Raw genomic sequence first — 18,516 nt, 5'->3', positions numbered from 1 at the left:
GAGCACTATGGGACTTAACTTCTGAGGTCATCAGTCCCCTAGAACTTAGAACTACTTAAACCTAACTAACCCAAGGACATCACACACACCCATGCCCGAGGCAGGATTCGAACCTGCGACCGTAGCGGTCGCGCGGTTCCAGACTGTAGCGCCTAGAACCGCTCTTCCACCTCGGCCGGCAATCCCGTGTTCGATTCCCGGTACTGTCAAGGATCTTCCCTCGGTGGGAGGACTGGAACGGGTGGCACTCAGCCTCGTGAGGCAAACAGGGCGGATAATGTATTTGACCGACTAGTAACATTTTTAAGGTCAAGAAACCGATAGGAAGAGCGGTGTGCAGAGTACATTCCCATACATACAGCATCCAATGACGCCATTGGCAGAGGAGGACACGGCGGTCGGTTGGGCCCAAACGACCCCTCTAGGGCCAGACTGCGGAACTTTACCTTTTACCTATATAAACATATACTCTGAGAAACTTGAACTGCGTTTTAATATATTGGAAAAACAACGAAGTTGCCTCCAACACATCAAGTTTCCCATTGTGTTCCTCCAGCTACAGTTTTTATCGGAATCTTAAAGGGAAACCACCCGCGAATATAAAGTTGAGAACTGAAATATACGTTAGTTAACACCGATTGTAGCTGTATATATTGACACTAGTCGGTTCAAAGTTAGAAAATGTGATCATGATACGTTTAAACGCGCGAACTCGTGCTTCAACCAAAGTAGTCACAACTCATATCTGATGAATTTTTGGCACTTCAAGAAATAGCAGAACAAACGACAGTGTTGAGTACTGTTGAAAAATTTGCTTCCATTTTTATTAAACTGCACACTTTCCATTCAAACTAAGCACACTATTCGACTCATTGTTAGAGACTGGAAGTCACTAAGACGTATTTCTTTTTAAAGGTATTAATAAGTCAAAAACGAAGCGATGTAATACATTTTTAGGTGAGTGTGTAAGAACAGCTAAAAGACACTCGTGCCGGGCTGCTGGTAACTAACTCTGGATACGAGCTGAACAACGCTGCTGGTTCTTGGTCGTTAAATTGCCGGTAGCTTACACAGTTGACCTCGTCGGCCTGTCAGATGGAGGAAAGACATGTAAATAATAGAGAAGAGGAATTGTGAATAAATAATTATCACATACGAAACGCCAGGACACCAACGTAAGGAAAACTGTAAAGCCATCGTTATCGGCAGTTTAGTTCCCACTAAACACACACATTCGAGCTTATTACCTGGCACCGTGTGACGTAAAACGTTACGCAATTATTGATCACGTAATGTGGCACTCGAATAGAAGAACGTAATGTCCTCTGTATGTGCTATATATGTGTGACACGACAATCAATTGACGTGAAGTACTCTGGCAGCCCTGCTATCAAGACGACTTTTCTAAAAACATGCGAATACGGAATGGAAATATATAAAGTAGTCTTTTTCCATTTTTCCTGAACAACGAGATACATCAGAACATATATCTAAACGTGAACTGGTAACGAACGATACGCGATTCTAGATAGTTTAAAGCTAGTAATTTTTAAGTCGTATTAGAGTGACAAAGACCTTCTTAAACCATGTAACAAAAACAGTCACTGTACAATGTAACTAATATTTATTCATTCCGGTAACCACTAAACCAATTTCAGTCAAAGATGATCATCTCCAGTTGTATAACTCCTTGGTGAGCGTGGCGTCGGTACAGGAAGCTACTGTACGTATCGAAAACTATCAGTCAATAACCTTATTTATAGCAAAGATATACCCAACGTCTTCGTCTTTCATACCTTTCCTTCCGTCCATGGTCTAATAGTTCTACTTCTCTTGTTTTTCCCACTACCAAATTCCAGTCTCCAGCCACAGTTAAATTTTCGTTTTCCTTTTTTTGAATCTGTTATCACACAATCTTTCAGTCTCTTCATCATCTACGTAGCTAGTTGTCATATAAACTTGTACTACTTTCGCGGGTGTTGGCATCATGTTTGTCTTGCCTACGATAACTCGTCCGATCAATGACACAGAAAAATATAATGAGGAAATAAAACGAAGATTCATCCCCGGATGAGCCGCAGTAGCTGAACTCACTAAGATCTGGCAGAAACGGGCAATAATCTGAACAACGAAGATGTCCTTATGGAATAATGTACGCTTTCTGTGTTCTTGTACGCGAGAACTGGACCCTGGCAGCCAGTGACGAGAGCCGAATTGATGTCTTCGGGGTGTCGTGTTGGTGGATGATGATACGTCTACCATGACAGAAACACGGATCAATGCTTCCATTCTAGAATAATTGAGCATCACAAGAAGTTTATCTTCCGACATCAGCAAAAAATACTTGTAGTTCCAAGGGCACATTTTGAGAAGAGAACAAGATAATTCACAAAAGATCATCTTGCAAGACAAAATCGAAGGCAGAAGACCACGAGGAAAAGTAGCGAGTAGATCGTTGCGCCAAGCGAAGAACGCTACCGGCCTAGCTCTCCGCAGTGTATTATGAAAAGATGAAGATCCCTATGGATGGAGACTTCTAGTTGAGATTCTGTTACTTAAGAGAAAAGAGCTTACCGAAAAATAGTGAGGATGCTGATCATAGCAGTTTAAGTGCATTTCTTATCCATTTACACCTACTCCTGTATTACCCTTATTTAATATTGTATTTATAACACTATACTTACATGATCAGAAGTTTGTTCTCCTTGCTGTCTCACTTCACTGATTACTACTAAATGTAATTTCAACTCATCCATTTCCCTCTTTAAATCCTCTAATCTACCTAGCCGATTAGGTGTTCTACGATCCGACAGATAGAATGCAAATTTTGTTTTTCCTGATGACAGCATCGTCTTCACTGTTCTTCGCCCCGAGAACCGAATTCAGGGTTATATCACACACGGAATATTTTACCCAAAAGAATGCCATCATTAAGCTGTACAGCAGATCTGCGTGTTGTCGTGCAAAATCTACATCTACATCTACATTTATACTCCGCAAGCCACCCAACGGTGTGTGGCGGAGGGCACTTTACGTGCCATTGTCATTACCTCCCTTTCCTGTTCCAGTTGCGTATGGTTCGCGGGAAGAACGACTGTCTGAAAGCCTCCGTGCGCGCTCTAATCTCTCTAATTTTACATTCGTGATCTCCTCGGGAGGTATAAGTAGGGGGAAGCAATATATTCGATACCTCATCCAGAAACGCACCCTCTCGAAACCTGGCGAGCAAGCTACACCGCGATGCAGAGCGCCTCTCTTGCAGAGTCTGCCACTTGAGTTTGTTAAACATCTCCGTAACTCTATCACGGTTACCAAATAACCCTGTGACGAAACGCGCCGCTCTTCTTTGGATCTTTTCTATCTCCTCCGTCAACCCGATCTGGTACGGATCCCACACTGATGCGCAATACTCAAGTAAAGGTCGAACGAGTGTTTTGTAAGCCACCTCTTTTGTTGATGGACTACATTTTCTAAGGACTCTCCCAATGAATCTCAACCTGGTACCCGCCTTACCAACAATTAATTTTATATGATAATTCCACTTCAAATCGTTCCGCACGCATACTCCCAGATATTTTACAGAAGTAACTGCTACCAGTGTTTGTTCTGCTATCATATAATCATACAATAAAGGATCCTTCTTTCTATGTATTCGCAATACATTACATTTGTCTATGTTACGGGTCAGTTGCCACTCCCTGCACCAAGTGCCTATCCGCTGCAGATCTTCCTGCATTTCGCTACAATTTTCTAATGCTGCAACTTCTCTGTATATTACAGCATCATCCGCGAAAAGCCGCATGGAACTTCCGACACTAAATAACGGCTGTAGTTTCCCATGCTTTCAGCCGTTCGCATTACCAGCGTTTTTGTTAAATCAGATCAGTCAGTCACCAGTACTGTTCTACGTGCAACTCCTGAACGTCTTCAGGAACCACAGGTTACTCTGGATCTGCACAGATATCCCTTGGTTGGGGCTGCACCTGGGTTACGTCACTTTTATCGTTGAGGCACGACTCCCTCTTCCGCTCCGTTTCCCCGACTAAGTCCGTGGTTAATCGGCGCCGGGGGGGGGGGTCTTAAATACACTGAAATTCTATAATTATTTATAGAAGAGAGAGAAAAATGAACGAATTTTAACCATGTAATCGGGACCAATATGTTCATCCCTGCTTGTGTGTGAATGGGTGTCAATCCAAAGTGTCTTCTATTAGACTCTTATTACTGATTTATCATCAAGGTGTGAGCGAACGTAATCTCTTATTATAAACTCTTGTATCATTAGCCAGTGAGACGATGTAGGTGCACGTAACATATGAGTACAGTATATCAATGAACATGATGTGGCGAACTCTCACATCTCACAACATGTCAGTCTTAGTGCTTAAGTTGAATGTTTGTACATAATTTATCAAGTCAAGTAAATCTAAGAGTTATTTATTCCGAGCTGGTTATTAACGATCATTTAAAATATTAGGCATAACAAAGCGCGTGAATAACAAAATTACAATCACAGTCATTCGTTGACGAGCGAAGACATAATGACCTCCCGCTTTATACAATATTATTCCACATTTAGAACGAAATACAGCAGCGATTCTCCCTGGCATGGCTATACAAGTCCATGGTAGGTTTCTGGAAGTATGTAGCACCAGACGTCCACGTACATTTGAGTCCTCAGTCTTCTCACAGGTTTGATGCGATCCGCCACGAATTCATTTCATAGTAGCACTTCCAAGCTATGTCCTCAATTATTTGCTCGATGTATTCCAGTCTCTGTCATCCTCTAAAGGTCTTCTCATTATAGCTCCCTCTGGTACCTGATATCTCAACAAATGTCCTATCGTCTTGTCCCTCCTTCTTGTCACTGTTCTCCATATGCTCCTTTCCTCGCCGATTCTGCGAAGAACCTTCTCATTCCTTACCTTATGAGTCCGCCTAACTTTAAACATTCATCAGTATCACCACATCTCAGATGCTTCCATTCTTTTCTGTTCCCGTTTCCCCACACTCCATGTCTCACATCCATACAATGTTGAGGTCCAAACGTGAAATTTCTTCCTCAAATTGAGATCTATGTTCGATACTAGCAGCCTTATCTTTATCAGAAATGTCCATTTTGTCAATGCTAGTCTTCTTTCGGTGTCCTCCTTGCTCCGAAGGCCATGGGTTATTTTGCTGCCTAGGTAACAGAATTCCTTAACTTCATCTACTTCACCAAGCCTGATGTTAAGTTTCTCGCTGTTCTCGTTTTTGCTGCTTATCACTATCTTCGTCTTTCTAACGCTAGACCCCATACCTATTCCCTGGCGACTCCTGTTTTTTATTCTATCACGTCACCGGAAAAGTCTTCCCCCGCGTAGAGGCCTTCAGTGTACTCTTTCTACCTATCCGCTCTCTACTCTGCCTTTAACAGTGGAATTCCTACTGCCCTCTTGATGTTACCACCGTTGCTCCATTGCTTTTAAACTTCAACGAAAGTTGTTTTAACTTTTCTGTATGCTGAGTCCGTCCTACCGATAATCTTTTTTTTTTCGATTTCTTGATTTCTTCAATTTTCGTGTAGCCATGTCACCTTACCTCCCCTACGCTTTCTATTTATTTTCTGTGTCCTGAATTTGCCTGACCATTTTTGTACTTCCTTCTGTCGTCGATCAGCTGAAGTATTTAATCTGTTGTATCTGTGGTTTGCTTTCCCACTTCTATGACTACCAACTTTAGAGATGTCCATTAATTTTCAGCGGAAATATCTACTGAGCTATTCATTATCCAAGTAGCCATAGCCTTCAAGAACCTCTAATGTCTCTCTTCATTTCTTAGTACTTCCGACCCCACTTGTTTGGGCAATGATTCTTCCTGACTTCAGCCTACTCTTCGTCACTACTAAACTGTGACGTCAATCTATCTCTGCTCCTGAGTATGTCATCCACTCCAACATCTGATTTCAGACTCTATGCCTGGCTATGATGTAACGTAACTGCCTTTCCAAGTATACGTCCTCCTCTTATGACTCTTGAACAGAGCTTTCTTTATTAGTAGCTGAAATTTACTGCAAAATTCAATTAATCTTGATCCTCTCTCAATCCAGTACCAAGTCTATATTCTTCCGTAACCCTTCTTTCTGTTCCCTACCCTACAACCGCATTCCAGTCCCCCATCACTATTAGATTTTAATTTCCCTTTACGTAATCAATAACTCGTACAATATCCTCAAACACTGTCTATGTTTCTTCATCCTCTGCTTGTGACATCGGCGTGTACACCAGTTATATTGTTGTCGGTGGTAGTTTGCTGTCAATCCTGATGAGAGCAAACTTATCACTGAAGTATTCACAGTAACTCACTCTGTGCCTACCTTCCTATTCATAACGGGTCCTACTCCCGGTATATATGTTTTTGCTACTCCTCTGGCCAGAAATCCTTGTCTTTTTTCCATTTTATTTCACTGGCCACCACTATATCTCGACTGAGCCTCTCCATTTCCATTTTCAGATTTTCTAGTTTCGCTACCACGTTCAAACTTCTGATATCCAAGCCCCAACTCGTAGAACCTTACGATTTCGTTGGTTTTTTAATCTCTTTCTCACGGTCACATCTCCCTTGTCAGTGCCGTCTCGGAGATCGAAACGGGGGACTAATACGGAACCTTTTGTCAATGGAGTTATCTTCGAGACAGTTTTGCAATTACAGGCCACTTTTCATATGGAAACACATTACATGTTTTTAATGCAGTGTTTTCCGTTGCCTTCTGCATCCCCATGCCGTTGAACATTGCTGATTATTCTGCCTTTTCTGGAGCAGTTTGCTTCCGCAAAGATAAGAGTGTGTCCTGAACCTCTGTCCGCTCCTCCGCCCTCTTTGATAAGGCCGTTGGCAGAACGAAGGTGGGTTCTTATGCCGGAAGTCGTCGGCTGCTACTGGTGATGATTTTGACTCTAAATTTAAGTTGTGGCTGTGTTGAAACATGTGACCGAGGACATTTTGATCACTAGTCAAAGATGCTACCCTTAGAATACGGGCCGCAGGATCACATCCAACTACAATCCACACAATTTCCGCAAATTGCGAGGCAGTGTTTTGTGGGTCTGGAGCTGGCGCTCTACGGCGTCACAGGTGTGTTTCATTGGGTTCAGTCAGGCGAATTTAGCGACTAAGTCATCCACGTAACTGTTGTTGAATATGTTTATTCACCACGGCCGTGATTTAGGCCTATTACGCCATTTTCAGTAAATAACTACGTATGAATTGCGTGAATGTACAGTTTCTTTTAAGATAACACAGTCCTCGTGTCAATCATATTTACAGGAGTCGTCGTTATTTATATAAAAGAAATGTAGCACTTTATGTGTGAACATGGTAGACGTGATGACAGTATCCTCTTAAAAGAAACTACACATTGACGAACATCATAATTAGGTTAATGCATTGACGCACATCGTAATTAAGTTAATCATTTGAAAATGTTATAATATGCGAACATTTGCTTGACATTTCATTCATCTTTATAAAAAAAAATACTTTAAAATACAGGTTGATTCTTTCAAATAAGAGTGCCGCAGCCAGCCACTATCGATGAGGCTACCCATTAATGTAAATAGCGCCTTAACCGGTTCCCGTCTGAAGATGAACCTGTCGATTCGAAACTGGTTACAGCGCTATTCACGTTAATAAATAGCATTATCGATAGTGGGTGGTTGCTGCCTTCTTCTTTGAAAGAGGCAACCTATATTATGTACACAGTCACGGTCTCAAAACGTCAGTTTTAGTCAAAATAGTAGAGAAATTTAAACTTTGGTGACATCTCTTGTGGTTTATTATGTATGTATGTATGTAGTTAGATTTTGTCTTAAAATTTCGTGGCTTTTGTTGTAATTGTGCAATCAAACTAATGTACTTCATTGATTCCTTACCTCGCTTAGTTATGTTTTATATTTGATAGTAAGATCAGACGAATATCATTTTGCATCATTATGCGTAGTAATTGTATCTGGTGAAATGTACCGTGCCTGAGAGCAAATGAAAACATTAAACAACATTGAACTCATACTGCTGTAGCACAATTCTGGCACTGTGAACAACCACTCCGCCGCTCCCGTCACTGCAGACATCGAGCACGATTTTTGCTTATACCACACCCTTCAAGGTGCCTTCGATTACTACCACAGATCCCATGGATGGCCAGGAAAATGTCCCTATAAACTGAAGAGGAAAAGAAACTGGTACACCTGCCTATTATCGTGTAGGGCCCCCGCGAGCACGCAAAGTGCAGCAGCACTACTCGAATAATGCCTGTAGTAGTCCTGGAGAGAACTGAACCCATCAATCGTGCAGGGCTGCCCATAAATCCGTAAGAGTAGAGGGGGGCGGTGGAGATCTTTTCTGCACAGCACGTTGCAAGGCAGCCCAGATACTCTCAATAATGTTCATGTCTGGGGAGTCTGGTGGCCAGTGGAAGTGTTAGAAGAATATTCCTGGAGCCACTCTGTAGCAATTTTGGACGTGTGGGGTGTGGCGCTGTCCTGTTGGAAATGCCCAAGTCCGTCGGAATGTACAATGGACATGAATAGATATAGGTGTCAGACAGAATGCTTACGTAGGCATCATCTGTCAAGAGTCGTATCTAGACGTATCCGGGGTCCCACATAACTCCAACTACCTACGCTCCACACCAGTACAGAGCATCCACCAGCCTGAACAGTCCGCTGCTGACATGCAGGGTCCATGGATTCGTAAGATTGTCTCCATACCCGTACACGTCCACCGCTTGATACAATTTGAAACGATACTCGTCCGGCCAGGCAACATGTTTCCAGTCATCAAGACTCCAACGTCGGTGTTGAAGGGCCCAGGCGAGGCGTAAAGCTTTCTGTCGTGGAGTCATCAAGGGTACACGACTGGGCCTTCTGCTCCGAAAGCCCATATCGATTATGTTTCGTTGAACGGTTAGGACGCTGGTATTTATTGATGGCTCAGCACTGAAATCTGCAGCAATTTGCAGAAGGGTTGAACTTCTTCACGTTGAACTGTTCTCTTCAGTCGTCGTTGGTCCCGTTCTTGCAGGATCTTTTTCCGGTCGCGACGACGTCGGACGTTTGATGTTTTACCGGACTCCTGATATTCATGGTATAGTGTTGAAATGGTCGTACAAGAAAGTCCCCCCGTCATCACTACCTCGGAGGTACTGCGTCCAATTGATCGTGCGGCGACTATAACACCACGTTCAAACTCACTTAAATCTGGATAACCTACCATTGTAGCAGCAGTAACCGATCTGACAACTGCGCCAAACACTTGTTATCTTACGTAGGCCTTTTCGACCGCTGCGTCGTATTCTGCCTGTTTGTATTTGGATACGCATATTTATACCAGTTTCTTTGGCTCTTCAGTGTAGTATAATATTGCACACAACGGCCTGTGCGCGTAGCGCCACGTATGTTTCAAACAGCCGTTCTCTTGCATGACAGTGTATCTGGACAGGACCACCTGCTTGATGTTACAAGAACTTGATTCAGCCGACCCAGATGACACGTTCCCTTGATTCACGGTCCTGTAACGATGAACCCGTGTCCACCGCAATAGCAATGACCGTGCCGTTGGGTCTCCTAGGTTGGACTGTGGATTTATACGATGGTTATTCCGAAAATAAGGTCCAATTTCTTATAAAACATAAACCATTGCAGATTATTTTTTCAAATAACTTTTAATTTATTCCTTACTTATTTGTATGATGTCGTCAGTCATACGACCACACCGCCGGCTGAGAGATCGATCCGCCGGATGCGATTCTCTCGATAAATGGAACAGAAGAACGGCTGTGACAGCCAAAGAGTGCCGGACGGAGTGGGCGAGCGGTTCTAGATGCTACAGTCTGGAACCGCGCGACCGCTACGGTCGCAGGTTCGAATCCTGCCTCGGGCATGGATGTGTGTGATGTCCATAGGTTAGTTAGGTTTAAGTAGTTCTAAGTTCTAGGAGACTGATGACCTCATAAGTCCCATAGTGCTCAGAGCCATCTGAACCATTTAGCCAAAGAGTACACAGCCAGTCACAGTACTTACGCTCGCCGCGGGGCGTCGCTAGGCCACTTCATGTGCAGCAGGAGAGTAGCGCAGTTGTGCCATTCTACAGTTCGTAGCCGCGCTCAGTTGTCAGCCAGCGCCGATGCTAGTCTTCGTCTGCAGCTCAGTCATTGCTGCCATCAAGTCTTTGTAGCTCAGTTCCAAGTTAGTCTTCAAAATCACCGGATTCGGCATTCAAGATTACGAGAGATTAATTCGTCAATGCAAGATTTGTGGCTTGTAAATTATGTCATTCTACAGACGCTTAGTCTAGTCGCTTCTTCTATAATTGTCAACAAACCGATTATGGACTACAGCAATATTAAGTAATAAATACTTTCCTATTTTGTACTCCTGCTAATTAATTGTGTTTTCCTGTTGTAGCTGCCAAGCAGTCTTGGCATAGTAGAACCCACGTTTCCACCTCCTTGGCTACCTCATATTTGCCACCTCATGTTGATGGACTCGGTTATGGTGGAAGATCGAGAACCATCAATTCGTGTATTCTTTTACATAGTCTACATATTTGTTTAAACATTTGTCATAACGCACTACGGACTTTCGTATTCCTGAGTCTCACACGTCTGCTGCCTGTGACGATAATCAGCCCTTAACTGCTTCTTTCCCCTCGTCACCTACCGTGAAGCGCTTGCTGCCGAGAAACTCCTTTAGGTTTCGGAACAACTGAAACGCGCTCGGCACCAACTCTGAACTGTACTGTGGATGGACAATCTGGTCCAATCCAAAAGATGTGATCACATTTTAGGTGTGAGTGGTAGCATGGGGTCTGGGATTTTCGTGCAGCAACAAAACTCCAGACATAAGACGGCCACATCACTTATTCTGTGTTGCACGTCGAAGCTTAGTAAGCGACTGCTTTTATTGTTGTGCCTTGCCGCGTAAATTCGAATAAGACTGCATTTATATCCCGAAACACGGCTACGATAACCTTGCGTGTTGAGATTGTCTGCTTCGTCATTCCACTGACTGACGTTTATAGTCTGGTGTCATGTGAGAAACATACGTCTTGCGCCGTGTGACAATATTGATCATCTTCCTTATGATATCGGCCCAAAAAAATCAAGAGGAAGAGTCATTTGTTTTCCTCAGTAAGCAACTTGGGAACATTTTTTCGTTCGTCCTTGAAAGTTCTCACCCATTTACGAACTTTTCTGTCACCCATCGTATTCATCACTTTGGGGCCTTAAACCTCACTCACCTGAAACGTTCTTTGCTGTTAAAAACCGAATCACTGGCCATATTTCACAGTTGAGGGGGGGGGGGGCGTGGGTGGAGGGGGGCTGATCAATTGTTTTAAACATCCTGAACTGATATAAACATTCTGAACTGACACTGTAAACAGGACACCGCAACACTACCAATGCAAAAGGTGTCGTTTGACGAGCAAGGCATGCCAGGAATCGGTGCGCAAGGGCTTGGTTCAATGTTAGCACATTATTCGTTTAGCTACGGCGATTCAGACCTTCCTTACCAAATAACCCTCGCACAAACGTGACACTGGGTTAGGTGCATCAAGTATCAGCAGGCCGTTGGTCGCGGCGTCAGTGTTGTGCTATGGGATACAGTCACCTGGGCTTCCATGTGACCACTACTTGCAGTCGAAGGTTCCACGTCGTCTGTGATGTGAATATTACAGCAGATCACCCACATCTCTCCACGTTAGATATCTTCTCCGACGGGCATGCCTTGCAGCAGGATAAATGTCCGTGTCACAAGGCCACAATTTCAGGAGCATGACAGTGAAATCACGGTGGTGTCTAGGTCACTAAATTCGCACAATTAGAACTCCATGGAAAACATCTGGAACGCTATAGTGTGCCATCTTACCGACCACAACCCACCGTCTCCTAATTTATACGATTTTCTTCCCTGTGCGTAGACATGTGGAGCCCCATACTTACGAACGACATATTGAGTCCATGCCGCGCAGAATCCCTGATGTACTGCATTCCAGAGGTGAACCAACAGCCAAGTAAGTGGGTGGTCGTATGTTCAGGCTCATCAGTGTTGTAGCATAAAACCTGGGAATTTGTTCCGTTTTCACCACGAAACGATCCTGAAGACTAACTGCAGCTGCTATAAGATTTCAAGCGCCTCTAATATTCACCATGAGACCATGAGCCTGCAGCGGATAGATAGCTACCCAATAAAAGGATAAAAGTTTTAAAAAAATCGTTGTCTAGAAACTGGTCGCAGTTTCAATGCAAAGCATTTCCTCTATATATCTGAGCTAGTCCTCCTATCACAATTTCATTGCATTGCATACAGTTTGTTGTTTGGCAAATAAGACTTAAGGAGGTTTTCTAGTCTCTGACTTTAATTTTTGTACGTGTTTGCCTTTTTTCTACAAATAATTATTTAACAGAAAGAACATATGTTAAATATTAACTACATAATTTTGTGTGCCTGTGCAGCACAAAATGGCTGCCAAAATACCTTTGCGTGGATTGCGCAACCTGAATGTTCGCACGACTGAGTCTGAAATACAGATCAGTAATCAAAATTAACCATATGTACATTTTTTTGAGTCATTTGTCTTCTGACTGGTTTAATGTGTTCCGCCACCAGTTCCTCTCCTACACGCTCAGTTATTTGCTGGACGTGTTCCAGTCCGTGTCTTCCTCTAAGTATTACCCGATACAGCATCCTTTAGTACCATGGATGTTTTAAGAGATGTCCTATTATCTATCCCTTCTTCTTGTCAGTATCCATATATTCCTTCCCTCACCAATTCTGCGGAGAATCTCCCCGTTACTTACCTTATCAGCCCAACTAATTTTCAGCGTTCTTCTGTAGCACAACATCGCAAAGGCTTCGATTCTCTAGTATTCTGTTTTTCCCATAGTCCATATTTCACTACCATACAATGCTGATCGCCAGGCGACGTACATTCTTGAACATTTCTTCGTCAAATTAAGGCCTATGTTTGATACTACTAGACTTCTCTTGGCCATGAATACCCCTTTCTGCCAGTGCTGGTCTGATTATTATGTCCTCCTTGCTCTGTCCGCCATGGGTTATTTCGCTTCCTAGGTAGCAGAATTCCTTAACTTCATCTACTTCGTGATCCCCATTTCTGATGTTACGGTCTTCGCTGTTATCAATTTTGCTACGTCTTATTACCTTTGTCTTTCTCGGATTTATATTACATGTGCATTACCGTAATTATATACGGCGTTGACCACGAAACTCAAATTTCATGTAGTGCGTATCAAAATGGAGGCGAGCTGAAAACACAAGTACTGAAAACCGACCTATTTTGTTGCTTTCAAAGGTTAATAAATAACAAACATGATGGATTTTTTTTATTTTATGAGGTTCACGCCAAAATTACAAGCTTGAGAAATATGGATATGAAGTTTTGAGTTCGATTTTCGTGTCTATAACGTTAAAAATTTTTAACTTGCCATTAACCTGCTTTTCCTGGACGATGCACTAAGGCTTCGTTTTCGAAGCGTAAGTCCAAATTAACGAATTCAGTATTTCATTGTTGTTGTGTTTGTAGGCACCAAGGCTCCATCAAACTGTCGTGAGTCACATGTTTGTATATGTCAGCAATAGCCTTAACAACGTCACTGTGCTGTGATGGTTTATGATAAAAAGTTTCCAGTGTCCCGTTCATCGCAGCTTGCCACCTTTCAGAACAGCAATAGTGCTGCGTATTGTCATTCGTTGAACTCCTGTGATAAAGTGTCGCCGTAATGCTTTTGTGGAAGCACGTACTTGAGACATCTGATGGGCACGTACTACACCTGATCGATATTTTCTTCTACCTAGAATGTTACAATACCCTTACAGAGAAAGTTTTCGCTCGGAGAAGCACAGGGCCCAGAGCGAGCGTATCCGCGCTTCCATTGAAATGTGATTTTCAAGTCGGAACAATAATATCCCGTCAAAATGCTTTTTATCACAAATTCGTAAGTACAAGGAGTCAGAATACTCAAAGAAAAAATAACGGTTATTTGAAACCTCGAGACCGGAAAACCTCCTAAATGCAACTCATGTATAAGAGTAAATGTTGAATAAAAGATTACCGCATGTTACATCTTTAAAACTTATGATGAAAGCCGGCCGGTGTGGCCGTGCTGTTCTAGGCGCTTCAGTCTGGAACCGCGTGACCGCTATCCTCGGGCATGGATGTGTGTGATGACATTAGGTTAGTTAGGTTTAAGTAGTTCTAAGTTCTAGGGGACTGATGACCACAGATACTAAGTCCCATAGTTCCCAGAGCCATTTTGAACTATCTTATGATGAAAAGCAAACACTTTCGTTTTAAGTGAAGAAGTGGTGCAGAGAATGAGGGAAAATTAGGATCTGCACCTGCACCTGCAACTACGTCTAACTCGATACTCCGCAATCCATCTCACGGCGCAAGGCGGAGGATACTTCGCACCACTACTAGTCATGCCCTTTCCTGCTCCACATGCAAACACAGCGAGGGAAAAACGATTGCCTATTGCCTCCGTATCCACCCTAATTAAGGCCAAATTAAGGCCTGTGTTTGATACTACTAGACTTCTCTTGGTCATGAATGCCCCTTTCTGCCAGTGCTAGTCTGCTTTTTATGTTGGAGGCAACAGATACGTTCTGCAGTCAACTTCAAATGCCGGTTATCTAAATTTTCTCAACAGTGTTCCTCAGAAAGAATGTCGCCTTCCCTCCAGGGATTCATATTTCAGTTCCCGAAGAATCTCCGTAAGATTTGCGTGTTCTTTGAATGTAACGGTAACAAATCTAGCAGCCCGCAGGGTCCAACATTCTGTCAACGACTTGGTCATGAGGGATGCTAAAGAAACTCAATGGGCACGAGCATGGACAAGTAATGTGCTGTGTCGTTCTGGATTGAATCATCTCCTACGCATTCGTCGTAAGAGATTTTCGGAAATAGGGAAAATCCAAAAAAAAAAAAAAATGGCTCTGAGAACTATGGACTTAACATCTGTGGTCATCAGTCCCCTAGAACTTAGAACTACTTAAACCTAACTAACCTAAGGACATCACACACATCCATGCCCGAGACAGGATTCGAACCTGCGACCGTAGCGGTCGCGCGGTTTCAGGCTGTAGCACCTAGAACCGCTTGGCCACTGCGGCCGGCGGAAAATCCAAATCAGTACATTAGCATGAACCAACGAGGGCTTCTACTCGTCTAGAGTCCAATGCCTTTGTACAATTTTATCGCGTGGGACCTACCAGAAAGTCTCACACAAAATATCGTGTAAAAATTGCGGCAAGAATTGCGCGGCCCCTCACGCCGGAGGTTCGAGTCCTCCCTCGGGCATGAGTGTGTGTGTGTGTGTGTGTGTGTGTGTGTGTGTGTGTGTTGTCCTTAGGGTAAGTTAATTTAAATAGTGTGTAAATGTAGGGACCGATGACCTCAGTTATTTGATCCCTTAGAAATTCACACACATTTGAACTTCCGACAATTGCGCCGAAGAAAATTTATGTTTGTCGGTCAGTCAACAATTTATCAACTTCTAATGGCACTCTTCCGCTTTGTTCCATCGCCTTCGTGCTCCGTAGGCTCCAGCAATTGAGTCTGTCAAAATTTAGTATCTCTTCCACAAATCAAATTTGCACACGTTCTTTAATTTTGTTTCTCTATTTGTATTTTGCCATATAAATACCATCTCACGCAGTGAGGTTTCAAGAAAAGTATCATCAAAGTCGTCGTAACGGTTTCAGACGGAAAATAACATACTGGTCATCTAATGTTATTCAACAAACTTGTATCTCACCTTTAACCGAACGGGCGTGTCAACTAAAGTAGTCAATATGTTAAAAAGCGACGGTTAAGCGGCGAACAGTCCGTCGTGAAAACGCTTTAACCGAGGGAAAAATATTTATGTCACCCATCACAGATGGGAGGTGCGCACCTGACGTTAAATAATAAATTAGGCGCAGAAGTTTCGTTTGTTTAATAGTTTATTCAGAACTGGATCTTATTTACATATTAATCTGAGAACCGTAATTCAGCGGCATGTAAACGACCGCTGTAGAATGACATACAAAATTCATAGAGGACTGCGTTTTAACGAACGGTCTTGCCTTCATTTCCGGATCAAAGATCGACAGCCAGAAGAGGGAAAGGGATGAGGTGGGGAGTAGAAGAGTCTCTGTGTGAAGATGGACACCGAAGCGAGTGATGTTACTTCAAAGCAAGAAGTACAGGTTTTGACGAAATTACTGACATGCTACGATAGTATAGTAATGACGTTGAGCAATTCCAGTGAAATTGCTTATTGGTCTTCTGTAGCTCCCGTACTTCCAGTGCCCCATGCGGTCTTCCCAGCTTTAGCTTTTCTTCTTACAATCCACATAATGTCGACGTCTCTCTCGCGGTTTGTGCCTCTGAATTCCACAACAGCGTTGCTCAGTGGAAAGGACTCGCAACAAATTACATTAAGAGATCGAATTATTTTTACAGTTCGAGTCGAATATATTCTCGCCAAGGTTGGTGTCCCTGGATATGCCAACGTTTGGATTCTCACTCTGAGTCGTGCGCTAAGGACCAGTACAATTGAAATCCTATTCCCCCTAGCCAGAAGGTGGTTCTTGATTGTACAGATACTTCAAGACCGTTGTTGACCGATATACAGGGGGCCCATTACGTGCTGCACTGCGGACAATCTATGCATTGTTTTCCAATTCAGCTGTCGATAAGATGTTGTTGCTCACAACAGCTCACTTTGTTGTTGGCCGTTGTTTCCGAATCTAAGTAGTCTTGGTACGTCCTGCAGTCAGTGGCATATTAAAGGCTAGTACCTGACCTCAGTCGGAAATTAAGTGACCTCATCCGGTAAGTATCCACGGCGTTGTTGTTGTGTTCGCTAGTCTAAGACTACTATGATGCAGCTCTCCTCGTTGTGTCCACCCCGTGCAAGCCTCTTAATAACTATTGCAACCAGAACCTGCTAACCCCTCTACAATTTTTACGGCCCCCTCACACACATACACACACACACACCAAACTGACTATTCCTTGATGCTTCAGAGTGTGTCCTACCAGCCGATCCCTTCTTTAGTCCAGTTGTGCTTTACAATTCGTTTTTCCTCAATTTATTTCAGTACCTCCTCACTAGTTACTCGATCTAACCTTCAATCCTCAAAATTATTTTGCAGTACCACATTTCAAATGCTTCTATTCTCTCCTTGTCTCAGCTGCGCCCCTCGTCCACCTTTCACTTCCGTACAACACTCTAGATAAAAGCCCTCGGAAACAACTGTCTAACACTTAAATTTATATTCGATGTTAACAAATTGCTGTTTTTTATAAATGCTTTTCTTGCTATCCCTTCTATTTCGGCCATTGTCAGTTATTTTCTGTCCAGAGAGCTCATCAACTACGTTCCATCAATCACTCTTTTACTTTTATTAACGTTTATCTTATAACCTATTTTCAGGACACTATTGATTCGGTTCATCTGCCCTTCTACGGCCTTTGCTGCCTATTTCCAAATACAATGTCATCTACAAAACTCAAGTATTTTATTTTTTCTCGTCAATCTTTAATTCCCTTTATAAACTTCTCCTTGTTTTGCTTTACTGATTCCTCAATGTACAGGCCGAATGTCATCAGGGATACACTACAATCTTGTCTCATTACCTTCTGAATCTCTGCTTTCCTTTCATGTCCTTCGACCCCTACAATTGTAGTCTGGTTTCTGTGCAAGTTGTAGATAATCTTTAGCTTCCTTCACAATTTTAGAAAGTATATTGTAGCCGACATTATCAAAAGCCCTAAATTTACAAATGCCATAAATGTAGATTTCCCTTTCTTTAAGAGTGTAAGTTATAATATCAGTATTGCCCCACGTGTTCCTACATTTCTCGTGACTGCAACTGATCTTTCCCGAGGTCAGCTTCTGGCAGTTTTTTTCCTTTCTTCTGTAAATAATATAATGCGTTTCTGTATGTAGCTATAATTACTTATTAAACTGATAGTTCGGCAATATTTGCGTCTTTCAGTAGCTATCTTATTCGAAACTGAAATTACTACACCCTTCTTGAAGTCTGAGGATATTTCGTCTGTATCCTGCCAACTAGTGTACTTTTACCATAGGTGGCTCATGAGAGAAACTCAATAAGTCTGAGGGAATGACATCTACTCTAGTGGGCTTGTTTTGACTTAGGTCTTTCAGTGCCGTCTCAAATTCTTCTCGTCGTATCGTAACTACCATCTCATCTTCATCTACTTTCCCTTTTATCTGTCACATTGTCTTGAATATTCGCTTTGCATAACTCTTGTGTACAGGGTGAATAATCGAAAACTTGCACCGCAAATATTTTGGCAATGGAAATGCTATTGAGGTGCAATTTCCACAGATGGGTTGGTAGTCAGGAGCTATTATTATTCAACAAACAGATTGTAAGAATCCTCAAATAGTGTATTTTTGTGCAAACATACAATTTTTAAATGGGACAAACTATAAGTTGG

This window comes from Schistocerca cancellata, chromosome 2, assembly GCF_023864275.1.
Source record: "Schistocerca cancellata isolate TAMUIC-IGC-003103 chromosome 2, iqSchCanc2.1, whole genome shotgun sequence".
NCBI lineage: Eukaryota > Metazoa > Arthropoda > Insecta > Orthoptera > Acrididae > Schistocerca > Schistocerca cancellata.
This window is presented reverse-complemented; position numbering follows the sequence as displayed.